General features: G+C 33.1%; 1 long non-coding RNA gene across 1 annotated transcript in view; it reads left to right on the forward strand.

The window, feature by feature from the left end:
• Positions 1 to 3,529, forward strand: part of LOC106882910 (uncharacterized) — a 13,965-nt gene extending 10,436 nt beyond the window's left edge. Inside the window, exon 2 of the long non-coding RNA XR_001411049.2 lies at positions 2,380 to 3,529. This is a non-coding gene — a long non-coding RNA (uncharacterized LOC106882910). The remainder of the gene's footprint in view (positions 1 to 2,379) is intronic.
• Positions 3,530 to 6,760: the final 3,231 nt, after the last annotated feature.

The raw sequence follows: 6,760 nt of genomic DNA on the forward strand, positions 1-6,760 counted from the left end.
TTTTTGACAAGGAAATAAGAATCGTTTGTTTACGTAGTCAGCACCTAATTTTTATGGCTGAATGGACGTCAGTCATTGGTTGAAATTACAGAAATACGACAACTTTAACATGAAATAACTTGCGATGTACGTTTTTTTGTTAAGAAGACTAAGAGAAAAAGATGTTTTATATGACACATTCTACCAGTGTCCCAAGTTTCAAAGTGTTTCGTTAAGAAAATACTGGTGCCCTCGTTTTGAACAAGATCCATTGTTTATGTTATGATCTTATTTACTCCATGTACCTACATGGGGATTAACACATACTTTAAGAAATTATTAATTCTTATATTTAATTGTTTATGTTATGATTTTATATACGCCATGTACCCAGACTTTGTGGATACCCTGTAGAACAAAAATGGAGATAACTGTGCTATGGTACACACATGCACACACACACACACACGTACATACACACATATATGCACACACACACACACATGTACACACTCATACACATTCAAACTCAACTTTGCAAGCAACCCCATATAGGGATTAATAATCCCACAAAAGAATTGGGCACAGTAAGCAAAAAATCCTGGCAAACATCAGCTCTAAAATTTGACAAATAACCAAATTAAAACAATAGAACAATAGTATATCAATTATAGACTGGTTCAATATCATAAAAAATAGAGTCTTATAATTTCCCACTATTGTTAATTTTTATCCATCTATCAGAAAATCCTAATTAAAAAAAAAAAAACCCCTACACTTTGCTGAAAAGATCATTGTAATTGGCTATCAAGAAATGGACATAATTTTCATGCCAGAAAATCCATTTTATTCCATGAAGTTTCAGCCTGGGTAAAACTAGAAAGTGACAAACTATTTGGTGTCACTATGTGATGCTACGATGGAGCAGAAACATGAAATAGTAGGGTTTTGCTCAAAATAGGCTCATACAGGGATGATGGCATAATCTCTTCCAAAATATGGTTGGGTATGAATTTGACAAAGTCAGAAAATACCTAATAATGAAATTTAAAGAATTCAACCAAAAAATAACAGTGGAAACCAATCTAAACATAGTACACAACATTGACACATTAAATCTGAACACTGGAAAACACTGCTCCTATAAAAAAAAACCCTAATGAGGTGCCATTATACATAAACATAAAATTAAATCACCGACCATCAATAAGGAAAAGCCTAATTAGCAATATAAGCAGGAGAATATTGGCAATTTTGTATAACAAAGAAATACTTGACTAAGAGGCACTCAATAGTGAAGCCCTAAAAACTAGTGGATTCAAATAGCAATTATAATACTTACTTAAGTCAGACAATAAACAAAAGAAACCCAGAAAAAGAGACATCATCTGTTTGAACCCATATTTTAGCTTAACTATTGCAACAAATGTAGCATACATCTTCCTAACACTAGTTGCAACAAATGTAGCATACATCTTCCTAACACTATTGCAACAAATGCAGCATACATCTTCTTAATACTAGTTTGCAAGCATTTCCCAACAGAACATAAACACCACAAGAGTAATCAACAGAAACGATACAAAAGTTAGCTTCTGCAGCACAAAACACATTAAACACTCCATACAATCACTAAACAACAACATACCAAAGGCTATATAACATACTGCTGCCAATTCATGAAATTACACCAAGCCAAGAACATACGCATTACATAGACATTGTTTACAAACAAACTTTGTCTATAAAACAACAATATCACAAGTAGAACAAACTCCAAAACACTACATTGACATCACAAGTAGTACCTTCAAAAACAGTTATATGCAGCATTCAACCACATTTTCTGGAACCTAACCAAAAGAAACACAACATACTTCTCTAAACATATATGGAAGTTAAAAAACAAACATAACTACAAATATAAAATGAGAAATGATATAATGCACAATATCATACATGGTTCTAAAATAGCTTCCTTTCACTGAAGTGGTCTAATAAATCTGAAACATGCCCTGACTTGTTACTTATACTTGTTAAAATCAAATTCAAATAATGTTAGTAAATTAATATTAATCAGTGCATAAGTCATATCAATTAATTAGATTATTTTTCTTCATTACTTTGTAATAATGGCAGTTCTGGGTAATTTTTCAGTTACCTTCATATCATTTAGTTTTTACTGGTGGATTTACATTTTGATTTAATTTGCAAATGATAGTGGCTTAAAATAGCCCATTGTGTGCTAAACCCATCTTGACAGGTGGATATTTTATTCAATGTTATATATGTTCAGTCTAACTTGAAGTTACAGTTGTTAAGTATTTTTTTAAAAAACAATAATTCCAAAAGATGTATTTGTTGTTTAAAATTCCTTTCTTTTTTGTTTACTTATTATAGAAACGTGTCAATATCCATGATGTATTTGGCTATTGGATTGTTGATTCTCTTCGTGGCCCAGACACACAGCCAAACTGAACCAATGGGCTTAAAATCATATTTAGGATCTGATGTAGTAATGACATGTGTTAATGCAACTATGAATGGAATGCCCAAGTGGATTCTTCCACATGGTAAAATGGTGGATGAAGAAAAATATGAGATATACAATAAGTCATTAAAAATTAAAAGTGTTACTGAAGAAGACAGAGGAATCTATGCTTGCACTTCTAGAGATGATGCAGTATATAACATATACCTACTAAATATGGCTGGCCCTCTATTTGACAGCACTTCTGATAAATACCATACCCAGTTTCTTATTGGTGGTATAGCAAGTGTAGTTATGTTAGGTATATGTACTATTGTATTGCTTACTTATCATTTTCACTATGAAACCCGGGAGCGTAAACATGGAGAAGCTGAAGGTAACATTAATAATGGCTTTACAGAATTAGACAGCACGCAACTTTGATTTCTTTTCTATAAACTTTTCAATAAAAGTAAACTCAAACAAATTCAAAGCTATGATAAGTGATTGGTTTTATCTAACAGTAATTCACTATTAGGTCTCAAAAGACTTTAAATATTTTTAATTGAAAATTGTGTCTGAAAATATCATGAAAACTTTTTTAAGATTTATTAATACTGTAAAAATCTTTCAACAACATCTAAAATGTTTAAATGAAATGTAATTAATCATAGTTAAAAAGAAAAAAGTTAATGTACAGACTGGAATGAAAAATATAACCTGTATCAATTTTTGTGTACTATGAAAGAACTGTAAACATTTTTCAAAATTGTTGATTTGTGATTTTTAAACATTAAATTAATGGATACCTTAAATCATAATCATAACAACCATTAACCAGTATGAAATTTGTTCTCCAATGTGAAGGAAATACCAACATAAATGCAATTAAGCATTTTAGTTTTGAATATATTTTAATTTAATATTAGCTACTAACTGAATAAATATCATATCTTCAATACTCACAAAATTTGCGCTATATTTTTATATGATGTAACCTGTTTGACATTTTCATATTTCACATTTCATTTTGTTATAATGTATAAGATCATAGCTAAATAATAAAACTACCAAGTTTCATTCAGTTATTTCATTTTTTTTATTCTGATGACTTCTCCAGGCTATGGATAGAACATTTTTCGTTGAGAATGATACTGGTTTGACAATTTTTAACTTACCTTAATAGAATTTCAACAAAATTTTTTTCAATTTCTTCTTTCCCTAATGACAAGAACAGATATTAATTCTCTACAAATTTTAGGACAGATAACAAATGAAAATTTTTATATCTTGCCCTCTCCAATCTTATATAATGTAAGTGATGTCTTGTAACCATCTGATTGTTATGTTTTGTGATGTAAATCTCATTGGATGTTGCACGTTTCTCATAAATTTCTTTCTTGATAGTTGTACTTTCCTATTTCCAATACTTTCAGTATTGAGGTTACTAATTAGGATGTCTTTATTTTATTAATTTAATTATTATTATTAATTTAAATTGGAGAGAAGGTTGTGTTCTTAGTCTTTGCATGTCCTTGTGACTGTTGAACTCAACATGGTTATTTTACCACCTGAAAAGTTGCAAGTTGGTAACTACAGGGTAAGACCACAAAAGGAATTGCAGAGCACAGTATTCTGAGGAGGAAGAAGTGGGTAAATTTGTTACTATGGAACCTGGTGGTGGGTAGGGACACAGTGTAGATGGGGATAAAAGAGATGAATGAGTTAAGAATGCATGAGTGTAGTTGGCATGAGATCAACCAGAAACCACTATAATAGCTGTTGAAAAGGCAGCGTAAGGAGACTGCATGTTTTGGACAGATTTCTAAATGTGTTAGTGGATGGTTCATGCCAAGCGTCTGGGTAGCCCTTTTTGTTTGTGGGCAGCCTTGCCCCAGATGTAGGAGCAATATGCCATTGTGGGAATCACTTGAAAGAGTTAGTAGTTGTTTGATGGTCAAGTATTTACATTGTTTCCTTTTGTTATAAATGTGGCAGAATGAGTTTAGAAAATAATGCATACCTTGTTAAGCCTACTATAGTTTAGAGAGTAGCAAAGGGAATAGTGGGGGTCAAGATAAAAAGTGTGGTGACTAATTACTTATAGTTAGAAGACTTCATGTCAGGGGTTCCCAACCTGGTCCATATAGACCACAGGAAAATGTAGGTCCACAGGAAAATCCAGGTAGTCCACAGGAAAATTCAGATGGTCCATGGAAAATTTTCTGTGGTTCACCTGAAGAATTAAAATTTTTCCCTACATGCACAAGTCATGCAAACAAAATATGCCTCATCACATATGCGTGAGCATATACGAGTGCACTCCTTGCTTATTGGATGATTAGCTATCCAATCATACATGGACATGTACCAGACAGGTACAGATGTGTACAACCGAATACAGGTTTGTGCGCATTAAAAACACACAAAAACTTGTGTGTTCTCAGCCGGTCAACGCAATCGTGTTTTCTACCTGACTTTTGAATTGAGGATTATTAATGAAACCGCAGTCCTTACAGCTTATCCAACATATCATATTATCTCTCCAGGTACATACATTTTTACACAAGTGTTAGTCTAATTGTAATCTGTAGAAATTTTGCTGTCAATGATATGGAAAAATGTTCCCTTAATTCTCTGTCCACAAACTCAGAAAAAAGATTCTGATCACAAAGATTATGTCAAATATGGTTTTGTATCCAGTGCAGAAGATCTTTTTTTACCACAGTGTATTATCTGCTCAAAAGTATTAACTTACAACTCAATGAAACCCTCGCAATTGTTGTATCATCTACAAAAAAATCCATCTTGGTTTATTTGGCAAGCCAAAGGAGTACTTCGAAGAATACTATTGCAAAAGAAATGTCTCATCTTCATCGCTCAAAAATTTCCTCATCCATACTAACAACCATTCTGGTCTGCAGGCATCCTATAACATTTTGCTGATGATAGCAAAACAGGGTTGCCCACATATCATTGGCGAAGGTCTGATTAGGCCCTTCATACTTGAAGCATATAAAGTTGCTAATGTGCCAAATGCTGCCTCAGTTTTAGCAAGTATTCCACTTTCAAACAACACTGTATCTGCCCGCATTTGTGAAATGACTGAAGATGTTGAGTCCATAGTTGTAGAAGACTTGTGACACTGCAGATTCTCGTTCTGATGGTGGATGACAGCACTTTTGACAACAAATGTGTTGTACTTGCCTTTGCTCACTATATGAAAGGTGCCACAGTTTGTGAAAGCCTACTCTTTATGAAGACTATACTGAAAAACATAGGAGAGACGATCTACAATGCTGTCATGGATTATCTTGCTAAAAATGGCATTGATCCCCTCGACCTCATATCAATATGCACTGACGGAGCACCGTCTATGGTAAATCCCAGGGTTTTGTTGCCGGTTGGATTGAATTTAATCCTGTCATTCATTGCATTCTCCATCGAGAAAACCTGATAGCAAAAAGAATCAGAAATAATATATTTTCTGAAACCCTAGACTTAATTGCTTCTGCAGTAAAAAAAAAATCAAAGATCTGCTCATCAAGACAAGCATTTTCAAGAAGCTTGTAAAAGACGACATGCTCGACTGTCTGTTGTATTCCACAGATATACACTAGCTATCAATGGAAAGTTGTCTCGGACGTTTTGTGGCCCTTTTTGATAAAGTCATAGAGTTTCTTCAACAGACTGATCCAGCTATGATAGCATCACTTTCTCAGAAAAACCTGTAATTTTTTATTTACATGAAACCTTTCAAAAACTTAATGATCTCAATATTTCTTTACAAAAGCAAAACATCAACATTGTACAAGCCAGACACTTGATAAGGGCGTTTGTGAATAAACTTGTTCTTTGGAAACTTCAAATTAAAGTTCATAACTTTCTGCAGTTCATGAACTTAAAAACTGTTGTGGTAGATAACAACTTGTACAAATATATAATCGGGTATCTATCTTTCCTTCACGAAAACTTCAATATTCGTTTTGAAGATCTTTTGGCTTTAAATATCTCAATTTTTATGGACTCTCTTTACACAATGTCTATGAACGATATACTTGTTCAACCAGAATGCGTTCAGATGGAGCTATGTGAGGCAACGGTAGATGATAATCTGCGCAAATCATCTGAAAACAACTGGGTCAAGGCTTGGTTGAATCATTCTTACAAATATCCAAAGCTGTTTGAACAAGTTGAGCCTTTTATTATAAACTAGCAGTATAGCAAGGCGTTGCCCGGGATTAAGCTAGGATTATGAAGTGATCAAGTGCTTTATTTCAAACCAAAATAAGTAACATTGACATCAGATTT

Source organism: Octopus bimaculoides, chromosome 6 (genome assembly GCF_001194135.2).
Source record: "Octopus bimaculoides isolate UCB-OBI-ISO-001 chromosome 6, ASM119413v2, whole genome shotgun sequence".
Lineage (NCBI taxonomy): Eukaryota > Metazoa > Mollusca > Cephalopoda > Octopoda > Octopodidae > Octopus > Octopus bimaculoides.